Genomic DNA, 14841 nt, shown 5'->3' with positions numbered 1-14841 from the left:
CCCCAGAAACCTAACTTGTGATGGGGGGGGATAAAAAATATGGGACAATTTACCTGTTTATTAGAAAAAGCTGGAACACCTGCAGGAGGGCATAAGGAGGAAAGTTCCTTTCAAATACAGTCACCCTATCCCAACCCAAAGCTCCCCTGATCCCCAAAGTCCTCATCTCCAGCCCCCCAGATCCTGCACCCCAGACGCAGCCCTCACCCCGTCCTACGCCCACCCTCCTGCTTCTATCCCCAGCCACCTCCTGCACACGCAACCGTTTTTGGCTCCACCCCAGAGCCTAGGGCACCCCACAACATCCAACAGCCCCAGGCCTCCCACAGAGTTAATCTGTTCTGGCTGCCGCCCTCCGGGATGTCTCCAGGAACTGAAGATTAAGAATTAACGAACAATTAGTTCCTGTGATGTAACCTACAGGAATACGTGCAGCCCAAACTGGCACCCCTGGAATTTCCACCCCACTTTGGGGGCTCCTGTGGGGCAGAGGGAGAGGGTCAGAGCAGGGGCTGGGAGCCAGGACTGGCGGGGGACGGGTGTTGTCACCTGGTTACAGGCAGGAGGGTTTGGTAAAACATCCCATGTTGTGTAACTCCAGGTGTCTTTCCTGTAAGGACATGGCCGGTAGGTAAACAAGGAGAGTGCCAGCCCTGCCTTCCTGGAACCCCCTCCCCTCACTGGCTCCCTTCGCACGAGGGCACCAGACTAGGGTATAAATCCAGGCCCCTGTGGCTCCCGGCCCCATTCGCCTGCTCCCGGAGGAGACCCAACGCCGAGAGAAGATGCGAGTCCAGACGCTGGCTGCCCTGCTCCTGGGTGTGGCCCTGCTTTGTGCCGAGGGAGCCCGCGGAGCGTCCTTGGATGGGGTGAGTGGGGAGCCGGGTCCAGTCCCTGTCTGTCAGGTGCTGCCTCCACAGGCAGTGAGAACCTGCCCCAAGGGCTTCCCATGCCTTAAAAGGGAAACTGAGGCACTGCCCAGGGGACTCACAGCAGGTCAGCAGCAGCGCTGGGCATGGAAATGAGCCCTCCTGCCTCTCATCTCTTTCCCACTCCCACTACACTCGTGCCGTTAGCTTCCCTCCCCTCCCAGAGCCAGGGATACAACCCAGGAGTCCTAATTTCCCTCATGCCTGCTCCAACCACTAGCCCCCACTCCCCTGCCAGCGCTGGGGACTGAGCCCAGCTGTGCGCTCAGGACGCGCTTTGGAGACAGGCCTCATGTTCCCCGGGACCCCTCCGGAGCAGGGGCTGATGGGCAAAGGCACCGTGGGGCACCAGTGACCCCTGCTCTCCCACTCTGCCAGGGCCTGGAGTCCGAGCATGAGGAGGAAGGAGGAGGCGAGTCCAAGGGGCTGGTGAAGAGAGAAGTGGTGAGTGGCAGGCGGGGGTTCGGCTTGTGCTGGGACTGGTGGGAGAAGGGAGGGGCACGGTGTGAGCCAGGGGTAATCCAGTAACCTTCGGTGGCAGGTGGTTCAGGAGATTAATGCCTGAAATACCCCACAGAGTCGAAGCATTAATATCCCGTGGCAGGGAGTCCCACAGGCTAACCCTGGGAAATCCTGTGGGAGGGATCCCTTTGGACACACCCTAACACACCCTGTGGCAATGAGTTCCACAAATCCAAACCACCACTATCCCATGGCTTAGCCCCAACAATAGCTTAGGGCAGGATCTCATCAACAAACTGCTCTCTTGGCCAGCAGAGGGCAGTGGTGGTCAGTGGTCAAAGCCCTTTCAGGCAGGGCTGGGCGAGATGCCGGCCCCTAACACTTGGGTCCGGCCTGTGGACTGCATCTGGCAGCTTCTATTTGTAGCCTGCTGCCCATGCCCCCGAATTTCCAAGCAGTAGCTCAGCCAGATCCTATTGAAATGGCTCCCAGCTCTGGGTCGCCGCGCTACCCCCGGGGGGACCAGAGCCGCGAGCCCTGTAAACAGCTGCAGCTGCCCCGGGCGGCTGCCAGGCAACGCAGCAGTAGGGGGCTGGGAACGGCAAGGCCTTTGCTGGGTTTTTAATTCAAAGCCTCCTGCCCCAGACAGCTGTGGCGGAAGTCTCCTCCCCAGCCCCGCCCCTTCTGCCCCTGGCCCCGCCTCTTCCAGGGGTGGAGCCAGCCCCTGGCTACCAACCAAAATCCATGAGGTGCCACTCCTGGGAATAACGCCGCAAGGAAATGTCCTGGCAGGGATGTGGGAGCCGGGCTGGGAGCCAGCAGGTCTGGCTGTTCCCGTTAGTTGTGGGAGGGAAGTGGGGTCTAGTGGTTAGAGCGGAGGGTGAGGGCAGGACTCTGCGATCTGCCCCCGGCTCCGGGAGGAGAAAGGGGCCTGGGCGAAGGAATCGGGGGCGCGGTGACGGGCCTCACTCTGGTCTCTCCATCCCTTCCAGGAGCCTCGGGGGTGTCGCTTATGCTGCGCCTGTTGTCCCGGGATGACGGGCTGTGGGGTCTGCTGCACTTTCTGATCCCCTTTGCCCATCACGGATCCCGACCAGCCGGGGCTGCAATCACCCGGCACCAAGTGATGGGTTCAGGGGGGCGGGGGACACGAACGCAGCCCAATAAAGTGTCTGCCTAGACCTGCCCTTTGCCTCGTTTTCTCATATGCCCTGTGCTTGGAGGCTGCCCTACCCCTGCAGCACAGCACCCCCTAGTGCGGCGTGGGGCACCCCGGACTGCCTGGGGAGAGCTTTGGAGCACAGCGCCCCCTAGTGCGGCATGGGGGGAGAGTTTGCAGCACAGTGCCCCCCAGTGCGGTGTGGGGCCAGCCCGGACTGCCAGGGGAGAGCTTTGGAGCACAGTGCCCCCTAGTGCGGCGTGGGGCCAGCCCGGACTGCCTGGGGAGAGCTTTGGAGCACAGCGCTCCCTAGTGCGGCGTGGGGCCAGCCCAGACTGCCTGGGGAGAGCTCGCAGCACAGCGCCCCCTAGCACTGCCCTGGGATATTGAGGCCAGTCCAGACTTCAAAGGAAGTGCTCTTTTCACTGGGCCGTTGACTGAACTCGAAGGAGCTTAGGGCCTTTGCCTGAGACAACGCCCCTCGATGGGCGTCCCAGTCACCCGCCGTAGAGCCCTCTCCTCCCAACACTGGGGACAGAACCTTGGAGTCTTGACTCCCAGTCCCAATCTTATTCTAACCACTAGACCCCACTCCCCTCCCCAGCTGGGGTAGAACCTGGGCTTCCTAGCGCCTGCCCCCCTTTCAAACACAGAAGCTCTGCCACACTAACATGCTGCAATGGTCAGACACTGGTATCCATGTTGCCTCCCAGTCTGACCCATTCACAGCACCCCCAGGAACCAGCCCAGGGCTCCCCAACCACCTGCGGGGCCACAGCGCCCCCTGCTGGCCAAAAATCTCAGTGCTGCCTTGTCACGCCCCGAGTTGAATTCATAGAGCTCCAGCAAAGTTCCCGTGGGGTTCTGCCTCGTCCAAGGGGAGTGAGGAACAGGACAGAGCTGCCCCCTCAGGAGGCTGATTGGTCTCACGCACCCCCAGTTTCACCTCACTTCATAGATTCATAGGGCGGGCAGAGACCTCAGGAGTCGAGTCCAGCCCCCTGCCCAAAGCAGGACCAGCCCCAACTCCATCATCCCAGCCAGGGATTGGTCCAGCCGGGACTTACACACCTCTAGGAATGGAGATTCCACCCCCTCCCTAGGGACCCCCCCCAGTGCTTCCCACCCTGCTAGGGACATAGCTGTTCCTAATCTCCAATCTAGACCTCCGCTGTCGCTTGAGCCCATTGCTCCTTGTTCTGCCACCTGCCGCCACTGAGAACAACCTCTCTCCATGGAACCCCCCTTCAGGGAGTTGAAGGCTGCTCCCAAATCCCCCTCCCTCTTCTCTTCTGCAGACTGAACAAGCCCAGATCCCTCAGCCTCCCCTCGCAGGTCGTGTGCTCCAGCCCCCCATGATTTCAGGCCCTCACTTAAACATGCGCCCTTACAAATCGGGCCTAGAAACGCAGGCAGGTCACAGCCGCTGCCAGCGAGCGGATCCTCCTTCCTCCTGGCTCCCGAGCAATTCCACACCGAATCGACCGGAGCGGAGGGGTCGCTGCCCCGTGCTCGGCTTCTTCCAGTGTGGGAGTAACCTTCTCTTCTGCTTCCAGGGCTGTCCTGGGGGGCTGCATAGGGGCAGGGTCACCTCCAGACGGGTGCCAGGCCCTGGACAACCCTTGAATCTGCCCCAGGCGCTGCCTCTTCCCGTCCCTGTTCTACCTGTGCTCTGTCGCCTACTACGCCCCTTCCCTAAGCCCCCATAGCTAGCAGTCAGAGAGCAGCCACAAGCCTTGGCAGGCAGCCCCGGGTTCCCATCCCACCAGCTACGTCTCAAAGGGAGCTCCAGAGGGCTGGCCCCTGTGACAGACCAGGCCGGGTCTGGGCACTGCTGAGGGCATCCGCTCAGGGCGAATTGCTCAAGTCAGGGCTCCTTACTGCCCCAGACCGGAGACCTTCGCAAATAGGCCAGAAACCAGTTGCACCGAGCGCTTCAGCTGCCAATCTGGCCAGTAGGAAGCCTCATGAGCAAAACCCCTCAGATACCCCAGCTCTCCCTGTGCCACAATCAGCCCTGGGCCTAACACAGGTGAGGGGTAACAGAACCCAATCCCACCTACCCCGAACGGGTCTTTCTGGTCCCAAGAAACCAGCCACAGTTCCCAGGGCAAGTTACACTCTGGACCTTACCCACAAGATCACGCTGGGTCGATCCTTTAGAATCTACAATCTAAAGGTTTGTTACTAAAAGAAAGAAAAGCAGGAGAGTGAGGTTGTGAAGGAGAATACATCACATGCACCAATCACCAGGTTCTCAATGCAGGCTCTCAGCAGAGATGCCACAAACTGCTGGCTTAAAAGTCTCTGGTGCACATCCTATGTCAGGATGGGCCAACAATTCTTCCTGCCTCGCTGTTCCTCTCAAGGCTGCATCAGTAGCAGAACCAAAGGTGAGACAGATTCTGCCTCATGGCATGTTACATCCGTCCCTGGTATCTTCCAAGCTGGAGCTGGTCACATGGCCCAGTGACCTATCCCTGTGCCCCATGTCAGCAGTCTTGACACTGGCTGGTTTGCAGGTCCCTGACACCTTCCTCAGGTGTGTATTGGGCACCTTGAGAGTCTTGTCCCTGGAGCCTGGCTAATTAGCACAGTCACTGACCGATTGCTGGCCCATTGCTTTGTCTCAGACAGAGAATCTTCCAGCATCAACACAGAGCTCATATTTATAACTCCACATACAGATATCACACAAGCACATGAATAGAAAATATATAATGAGTAGAAAACAAGCTTTTATTTGACACCTCACATGGCCCCCTTTGTACAGACTTTGGGGCAACCCCCCCCCCCTTGGGTGCAGCAGTGACCTGTCTGATCCCCTTAAAATCCAGTAACGTGACAGCCACCGACTCCGCTGGGCCGGCCGTTCGAGCACCACGCGCCTCGGCTTGTTAGAAACCATCATGGAATTTCAGGCCTGAACTCACTGCAGGCCAGTTTCTGTGCCTGGGGGCCTTGGCGAAATCACTTCTCTCCCTCCCTGGCAGTCACCCCTCCAACGTGTGGCCAGGTTCTGTGCTGGGCGAGTCAGTGGCAACCCCGGGGAACTGGACTGGAAGTCACACACCTTGCCGCCTTGCCACTGGGCCGAGGCAAGCACCAGGGCCTCTGCATGCCCAGGGGTCTGTGCTGGAAGGGGGCTGGGTCCTGGGCCTGTGAGTCAAAGCTGGGGCTGTAGGGACAGAGGGAACTGGGCAGGAGGGACCCGTGGCTCTGTACCAGTGAGGGGGGGTGCAGGCGGGAGGCCGGAGTAGATGGGCCTGCAGGTTGCCCGTGGCTGGAGCTTTCCCTGTGACAGCTCTGAGGTGTTTGTATGGCATCTGCCCTCAGCCGTTCGTTGGTCTGGTTGAACAAGCTCTTTGAGTCTCCTGCCACCAGGTAGGTTTTTCATTCCTCTGATCTAAAAAGAATCTAAAAAGAAAAAAGAAGGGGTGTGTGAGACAGGGCGTCATCAAGTATCTGGAAAATGGGTAGATCAAAGTATATAGAACAAAGTCAATAGATAGATGCTAAGACAGTAAGGATACTACTCACAGAGCTGTTAGCACCTTTAGTGGCTATGAGGTAGATAATGTCTTAATAAACCCAGATCTCGATTAAGTCCATTAGCATGTGAATTGAATTTGTATCTGAAGTGAGATTCCAATGCTTCCCTATGCAGATGACTTGTGCAGCTGGCCTGTGACAAGACCGCCACCTGCAGGTCTGGTAAAGTATGGTTAGGTAAGCAGAAATGTTCACTGACAGATTTTTCTGTGTTCCCTCTGTGTTCTGATTTGTGTCCATTGATTCTTTCCTGTAAAGACCGTCCAGTTTGTCCAATATATATGATGGTGGGGCACTGTTGGCATTTGATGGCATAGATCAAACTGCTGGATGTGCAGTCAAATGATCCTTTGATTTTGTGGCTTATGTTGTTTGCGCCAGTGATGAATTTGTCAGTGTAGATATGTGGGCAGAGTTGGCATCTCTTTTGTTTGCAGGGCTGGGTTCCTGGAGGCTTGTGATGTGGTTGTGTGGCATGGTTATTAGAAAGAATGTGTTTCAGGCTAGGGGGTTGTCTGTAAGCAAGAACAGGCTTTTCTCCCAAGGCTTCTGAGAGTGAGGGATCATTATCCAAGATGGGTTGTAGATTGTGTATGATGCATTGGAGGGGTCTGAGTCATGGATTGTAGGTAACAACAAGAGGAGTTCTGTTATTTTCTCTTTTGGGTCTGCCTTGAAGTAGTTCATGTCTGGGGACTCTTTTGGCTCTGTCGATTTGTTTTTTCACTTCCCCAGGTGGGTATTTCAGTTTTAGCAATGCTCTTTAAAGATCCTTTAGGTGATTATCTCTGTCTGTGGGATCGGAGCAAATCCAGTTGTATCGGAGGGCTTGGCTGTATACAGTCGACTGAAAAATGTGTCTGGGATGGAAACTGGCAGCAGGAAGGTAAGTGTAGCGGTTGGTGGGTTTTCGATATAGGGTGGTGGAAATAGATCTTTGTGTTGTATCAAATCGCAGCGACTTGTGTTGCTAGTTATCTTGTGTTGCGAAGTATCTAATGCTGATGGTGACGACCCAGCACCAACAAAAATTGACTTTGCCACCATCACCTAAAACGTAACCCCCACCTTTTCCATTATTCTGAATGGGAAAATTGACCCCGCATAGCACGTTTTCACTTAGCACAAACACTTTCAGAAATGCATCTATAGTGTTAAATGAGGAATTACTGTATTCATGCTCAATCAGTGCCTATGAAAACTAAAGTAGTCCCTGTTTATCAATCTGTCCCTGTCCCCATTATTGTAATGGGTCATATCTGGACATTCAAAGTACAGCCAAGTGGCAGCTACCATCGGGTGACTTATTAGACAACTATGGTTGTCAACAGTAGGGAAAACATAAGTGGTATTGTAAAACTAAGAATCTATTCTCAGACCCCTGGGCTACGTCTACATTGCGATGCTTTGCGCAAGAAATATGCAAATGAGCTGAAGCGTGGAATATTGCCGTGCCTCATTTGCATAATTAATGAGCAGCCGCTTTTGCACAAAGAGGAACTGTGTAGACGGCTCCTTTTTGCGCAAAACTCCCCTCTTGTGCAAGAGCCATTCTTGTGCAAAAAGCAGCCGCAGATGTGATTGCAGAGTCACTGGCCATTATCTTTGAAAACTTATGGCAATTGGGGGAGGACCCTGATGATTGGAAAAAGGCAAATGTAGTGCCCATCTTTCAAAAAGGGAAGAAGGACGATCCAGGGAACTACAGGCCAGTCAGCCTTGCCTCAGTCCCCGGAAAAATCACAGAGGGATCCTCAAGGAACCCACCTGGAAGCACTTGGAAGAGGGGAAAGTGATCAAGAACAGTCAACCTGGATTCACCAAGGGCAAGTCCTGCCTGGCCAACCTGGTTGCCTTCTGTGGCAAGGTAACTGGCTCTGTGGACATGGGGAAGTCAGTGGATGTGATAAATTTTGATTTTAGCAAAGCTTTTGATACAGTCTCCCATAAAATTCTTGCCAGCAAGTTAAGGAAGTCTGGGTTGGATAAATGGACAGCAGGTGGTTAGAAAGCTGGCTAGACTGTCGGGCCCAGCGGGTAGTGATCAATGGCTCGATGTCAGGATGGCGGTCGGTTTCTAGTGGAGTCCCCCAAGGTTCAGTTCCAGGACCGGTTTTGTTCAACATCTTTATTGATGACCTGGATGAGGGGATGGATTGCACCCTCAGCAAGTTTGCAGCAAGCTAGGGGCAGAGGTAGATACACTGGAGGGCAGGGATAGGATCCAGAGTGACCTTGACAAATTGGAGGATTGGGCTTAAAAAAATCTGATGAGGTTCAACACGGACAAGTGCAGAGTCCTGTCCTTGGGACGGAAGAATCCCAAGCATAGTTACAGGCTGAGGACCAACCAGCTAAGTAGCAGTTCTGCAGAAAAGGACCTGGGGGTTACAGTGGATGAGAAGCTGGATATGAGTCCAGCTAATGGCATATTAGCCTTATTAGAAGGCTAATGGCATATCAGGGTGCATTAGGAGGAACATTGCCAGCAAATCTAGAGAAGTGATTATTCCCCTTTATTCGGCTCTGGTGAGGCCACATCTGGAACACTGTCTCCAGTTCTGGGCCCCCTAGTACAAAAAGGATGTGGACGCATTGGAGAGGGTCCAGTGGAGGGCAACCAAAATGATTCGGGGGCGGGAGCACATGACCCATGAGGAGAAGCTGAGGGATTTGGGCTTGTTTAGAAGAATGGGGGGAGAGGGGGACTTGGTAGCAGCCTCCTACTCCCTCAAGAGGGGTTCCAAGAGGATGGAGAGAGGCTGTTTCCAGTGGTGACAGATGACAGGACAAGGAGCAATGGTCCAATGGTCTCAAGTGGCAGTGGGAGAGGTCTAGGTTGGATATGTGGAAAAGCCAGGAGGGTGGGAAGCACTGGGATGGGTTCCCTAGGGAGGGGGTGGAACCTCCATTCCAAGAGGTGTTTAATCCCTGGCTGGACAAAGCCGTGGCTGAAATGATGGAGTTGGGTTGGTCCTGCCTTGGGCAGGGGGCTGGACTCAATGACCCTCTGAGGTCTCTTCCAGCTCTATGGTTCTATGAAGAGTTCTATGATTCTAGGCAGGCAATAATGGGGGGGGGGGGGTCAGGGAGGGATTCCTGGCTTCCAGTTCCCCAATCACAAGTAAAGAGAGGGTACGTCTACACTACAGCACTAATTCGAACTAACTTAGTTCAAATTAGTTAATTCGAACTAAGCTAATTCAAATTAGCGCAGCTAGACTTAAAAACTAGTTCGAATTAGCATTTTGCTAATTCGAACTAGCATGTCCACACAGAGTGGACCCTGAACAGAGGTTAAGGATGGCCGGAAGCAGTGCCGGCAGGGCATCAGATGAGGACTTAGAGTGTGGTGCTGCTGTCGCAAGCTAGCCGAGGGCTGTGCTTAAAGGGACCCGACCCCCACCCCGGACAGACAGTTCTCAGGGGTGCCCCGCTTGCAAAGCAGTCCTGGCTTGGAATGCCCTCAGTGCCCACACTCAGAACAACACAGCACTTGGCACAGGCTGCCATCCGGGGGGAGGGGGTAATTGGGGGGGGCTGCAGGAGAGCTTCCACCCCGAGAAGCCCGCAGAGCCAGCCCAGTCCTCCCCATCGGGGGCGCGTACCCCATTCCTCCCTCACCTCCTTCCACTTACCCTTCCCTAGCCCCCCTTCCTGATGTACAAAACAAAGAAAACGTGTGTTCACAAATAGAATCTTTCTTTATTGAACAAAACTGGGGGAGACTGGGAAAAAGAGGTGGGAGAGGGGAAGAGAGAGGGTGAGAGAGGGGAGGGCAACTAAAATGATCAGGGGTTTGGAACAGGTCCCATATGAAGAGAGGCTAAAGAGACTGGGACTTTTCAGCTTAGAAAAGAGGAGACGGAGGGGGATAGGATAGAGGTCTATAAAAGCAAGAGTGGTGTGGAGAGGGTGCATAAAGAAAAGTTCTCCATTAGTTCCCATAATAGAAGGACTAGAGGACACCAAAGGAAAGGAATGGGTAGCAGGCTTCAAACTAGTAACAGAAAGTTCTTCTTCACAAAGCAAAGAGTCAACCTGTGGAACTCCTTGCTGCAGGAGGCTGTGAAGGCTAGAACTAGAACAGAGTTTAAAGAGAAGTGAGATAAAGTCATGGAGGTTGGGTCCATGGAGTGCTATTAGCCAGGGGGTAGGAGTGGTGTCCCTGCCCAAAGTTTGTGGAAGGCTGGAGAGGGATGGCATGAGACAAATGGCTTGGTCACTGTCTTCGGTCCATCCCCTCCAGGGTCCCTAGGGCTGGCCACTGTCAGCAGACAGGCCACTGGGCTAGATGGACCTTTGGTCTGACCCAGTACGGCCATTGTAAGCTCAGGGCTCAGGGTCGGGGGTCTCAGTGGACCACCCTGATTTTCATGCACACCTGCTCCTGGGTGGCCAGGTTGGCAGCTCTCCTGCCCTAGACGGCCACTTTCCTGTGCCTAGTGCGGAGGTCGTGGACAAGGTCCACGATGTCTGCACTAGAGCAGGCGGGTGCCCACCTCTTGCTGTCCTGGCCAGGCTCCCGAGAGCCGCCAGCCTGGTCCCGGGAAGAGGGGGAGGGCTGGGGGGCATCGGGTGGGTGGCTCGAGCCGTGCCAGGTGCAGGGTCTGCTGGCTGGGTGCTGGCAGGCTTGCACCTGGCACGGGCACCATAGCCAGACCGTGCCCCTTTAAGGGCTCCGGGGCTGGGAGGGGGGCAGACGAGTTTCCCTGGTGTTGGCCAGAGTGGCCACCAGGGAAACCTGGGGAGGGCTAGCCTCCCACTAGTTCGAAATAAGGGTCTACACAGCCCTTAATTCGAACTAGTAAGTTCGAACTAGGCTTAGTCCTCATAAAATGAGGTTTACTTAGTTCGAACTAAGCGCTCCGCTAGTTCGAATTAAGTTCGAACTAGCGGAGCGCTAGTGTAGCGCCTATGAAAGTTAATTCGAACTAACGTCCGTTTGTTCGAATTAACTTTGTAGTGTAGACATACCCAGAGACTGGCAGGGCGCCAAGCTCTCCCTTTCGATCATGAAGGAGAGAAAGACTCATAAATACAACCGAGCCCAGGCTGCCAGCGCCTGCAGCTGCTCCCCTCAGCACCTCTCCACGTCCTTCCCCCTGCCACGCATAGAGGTACCAGTTTCCCTTCAGTCCTGAACTGGACAGTGCAGGGAGAGAAGCACGAGGGGCGAGCCAGGTCCCCTCAGTTCCATTGCAAGCTCTGGGAGGGGAGCGGGGTCTAAGGTTAGAGCGACGGGGTGGGGATGGGAGGCAGGACTTCTGGGTTCCATCCCCAGCCCTGAAAATGGAGTGGGGTCTAGTGGTTAGAGCAGTAGCGCTTGGCAGCCAGGACTCCTGGATCCCATTGAGAGGGGAGTCGTGTCTAATGGTCAGAGCAGAGAAACACCCAGCTCTCCCAGAGCAGCAGCGCGAGTCGGTTTCAGGCCACTGGGCCCAGCGTCCCCTTAGGGCTCTCAGAAGCAGTTTCTCTGCACGCTGGGTGGGACCGGCTCTGCAGCTCCCTGGGGACCCTCGAGGACTGGAGGCAGCTGCCTCAGGGGCTGACGGGGTCAGGGCAGGAAGAGTTTCCCTTTTCAGGCCTGCACTGTTGCAAGGGGCCATGTCTGCTGCTTGGGCCCGCTCTCGCTGTCTCCCCAGAGGGAGCATCATACGGAGAGCTAAGAGCCGGGCCTCCCTGACCTGCGCCTGCCAAGGGAGCAGCCGCCCTGAGGAGATGAGAGAGCCCTTTGCCCCCGCTCTGTGGGTTGCAGCCAGTGGTGAGCAGCACCAGGGACCCCAGTCTGAGCTGGGCTGGGCCAGGCGGTTGGATGAGACACTTTTGCCAGAATCTGTCGTAGGCCCCCTTTGGTATCGGAGCCTCTGACTTCTCCTGGGAAGATCCTTGGTGCTGCAATCTACCCTAGAGACTACAACTCCCAGGATGCCTTGGGAAAAAGGAGCGAGACTATTGAGGTCTTCCAGGCAGTGCAGGGAGAGCTGGGGGGCTTCCATTTGGAGAGAGGAGCCTGATGTGGAACCTTTTGCAGGCCAGGGGCTGCTGCTGGAAGCTGGAGCCTGCTGGGGCTTGGATCTCGCAGGTTGCTCCAGGGGCTGGTGGGGATCGTCCCTGGAGGGGGGAGACCCCGGCTGTGTCTGTGGCTGGGAAGAGCCTGCAGAAAAGGTGCTGGCTCCACTCCACCCCAGGCCTGCAAGCGCCCAGGCCAGCCAGTGTGTGAGGCTCTGACTCCAGAGGAGGGCCCACGTGGGTGTGGGGTAAATGGGGGCTGGTAAATGCCATGTTGATGCAGTCCCCTTTATGTCTGTGTGCTTTGTGAATGGGTTTTATTCATTGTTAGTCTGTAAAACCCTGCGTCTGGGAGCGATGAAGTAAAGGGGGGTTAATTCCAATGTCGTCCATTGGATGTGTGTTATGTATAATTGGTTTGGTGCTAGATCCAGATTATTACGGGAAGAAGTTTATTCCTGAAGGTTCCCAAGGCATCATGACGTGTAGATAGGGGCCAGCTGGACGGAGGCCTCACCGTTGTCTATTCCTTTAGACCAGTGGTCTCCAATCTTTTTACACCCAAGATCACTTTTTAAATGTCAGAACAAGCCAAGATCTACTGCCCCATCCTTCCCCCAAACCCCACCCCTTCCTTGAAGCCCCGCCTTCTCTATTCTCCTCCTCTCCATCACTTGCTATCCCCAGCCCTTATACACTCTGCACTGCTGCTTTTTTCCCGATTCTTCTGTAGGAAGAGGATTTTCCAACATTTGGCCTGTTTAGACTGGACCAAATGTCAGAAAACCCCCTTTTTAGGAAGCCCCTTTATTTCTCGAAAGAACATGGCTGCTCTTCCACTAAAAAACGTGGAAGAACAAACGTGTCCCTGGACGTGGAAGAGTTTTTCTGGGATATCTCTGGAATCCTGGAAAAACTCCTGGGCTACGTCTACACTGGGACCCTTTTCCGGAAATGCTTAAAACGGAACAGTTTTCCGTTATAAGTATTTCCAGAAAAAGCGCGTCTACATTGGCAGGATGCTTTTCCGGAAAAGCACTTTTTCCAGAAAAGCATCCGTGGCCAATGTAGGCGCGTTTTGCTGGGAAAAAGCCACGAACGTCATTTTCGTGATCGGGGCTTTTTTGCAGAAAAGACTACTGTGCTGTCTACATTGGCCCTTTTCCGGAACAGTTTTTCCGGAAGAGGACTTTTGCCCGTACGGGAGCAGCATAGTTTTTCCGGAAAAACACTGACAATTTTACAGTAGATCGTCATTGCTTTTCCGGAAAAGCAAGCAGCCAGTGTAGACAGCTGGCAAGTTATTCTGGAAAAGCGGCTGCTTTTCTGGAATAAGTGGCCCAGTGTAGACACAGCCCTGCAGTCTAGCCGTACCCTCACTGGGTTGAGACAGGATGTGTGGGCTTTGGGGTGGGAATGAGGGATTTGGGGGGGGGGGAACGGGTGAGAGGTGCAAGCTCTGAGAGGAAATTTGGATGCAGGAGGAGGTGGAGAAGGGGGTGCTTGTTCAGGGAGGGGGCTCCAGGCTGCAGAGTGTTGGGGTCAGATGGAGGGTGGAGGTACTAAGCAAGCCACAGGCGTGTGGATGTGAGGGTGCAGGAATTTGGTTTGGGGTATGTGAGGGGCTCTGGGCAGGGGGTTCCAGTGTATGATAGGCTCAAATCTAGAGTCTGGGAGGGAGGGGTGCAGGAGTGTTATGATGCTGTGGCCAAATGGGGGCTTGGCCCCAATTGGGGGTTTGTTGGCCAGGCTTCACTTTTAAATAAAAGACTATGTCAAATACAAAAAGTTTCTGCATTGTCGTTATTTATGAGCAGGGTGGGGAACCTGTTTTGAGTCAGGGGTCACTGTCCCACAGAAAAATCAGTTGGGGCCACACAAGTGAGAAGCAAAAAACTCTCCTCCACCCTCTCCAAGCCTCACTAATGTGGCCCCAACTGCACTGATGGGAGCAGAGGAAATGGTACCAGGAAAGGGTGCTAGTGAGTGCTGGGGCAAGGGACAGGGTACTGGGGTGGAGACAGGGTGCCAGACGGGGCAGGGTATAGGGAATCCCCTGCACCTGCCTCCTCCGGGGACTCCCCCGTCCCGCAGAAGAGGGAAGCCCCGGCGCGCACCTCTTCCTGGGACTCCCCCCCCCCCCCGCCCCGCATGCACCAAGTTCTTGGCGGGCCACAGTGCAACCCCCCAGAAGTGGCGTGAAGCTACAGGACTTCCGTCCACCCGGTGGGAAGCCGGCACTACCTCCACTGTTGCAGTGGGTGCTCCAGCGGTGATTCTGAACAGGCACCCCACAGTGGAGGCAGCAGCTGGGAGCCTTTTAGAATCGCTGGGCCCTGGGACGACTGCCCCCCCTCCCCCCAGCAGTCCTGGTCTCCTTTGAGGTAAGAGGCCTTGGACCGAAACACCTGCACCCTAGCAATGGCTGGACATTGCCTGTGCCTTGGAGTTCTCCTCTAGCTCTTCTCTCAGATCTGGGCCGGAGGAGAAAATCCCAAGGCAGGTTCCCTGGCCTAGCTCAGGCACAGAACTGGCTGGGAAGCATCTGAGAAAAGAGTTTCTCATTGGAAACGGTCGTTTTGTCAAAATCAGAACGTTTGGAGGGGACCTGCCGACTTTGGCGGGGAAACGTCTCACTGAATTTTCATGGTCTCAGTCCAGGAGCTGCTCCCGGCCTGTTGCCGAGTCTCTTTCTGTGACTCAGTTTCCCCCAGTGTACAATGGGTG

General features: G+C 55.1%; 1 long non-coding RNA gene across 1 annotated transcript; it reads left to right on the top strand.

Annotated features, from left to right (window-relative positions):
- The first annotated feature begins 585 nt into the window (after positions 1 to 585).
- Positions 586 to 2576, top strand: LOC149521851 (uncharacterized). The gene is made up of 3 exons (XR_016347736.1): positions 586 to 869; positions 1308 to 1373; positions 2384 to 2576. It is a non-coding gene; the product is annotated as an uncharacterized LOC149521851 (long non-coding RNA).
- The last annotated feature ends 12265 nt before the right edge of the window (positions 2577 to 14841 follow it).

Source organism: Pelodiscus sinensis, chromosome 22 (assembly GCF_052426305.1).
Source record: "Pelodiscus sinensis isolate ZL-2025 chromosome 22, ASM5242630v1, whole genome shotgun sequence".
Lineage (NCBI taxonomy): Eukaryota > Metazoa > Chordata > Testudines > Trionychidae > Pelodiscus > Pelodiscus sinensis.
Note: the sequence above shows the minus strand (reverse complement) of the source record. Positions and strands in the feature narration are given on the sequence as shown.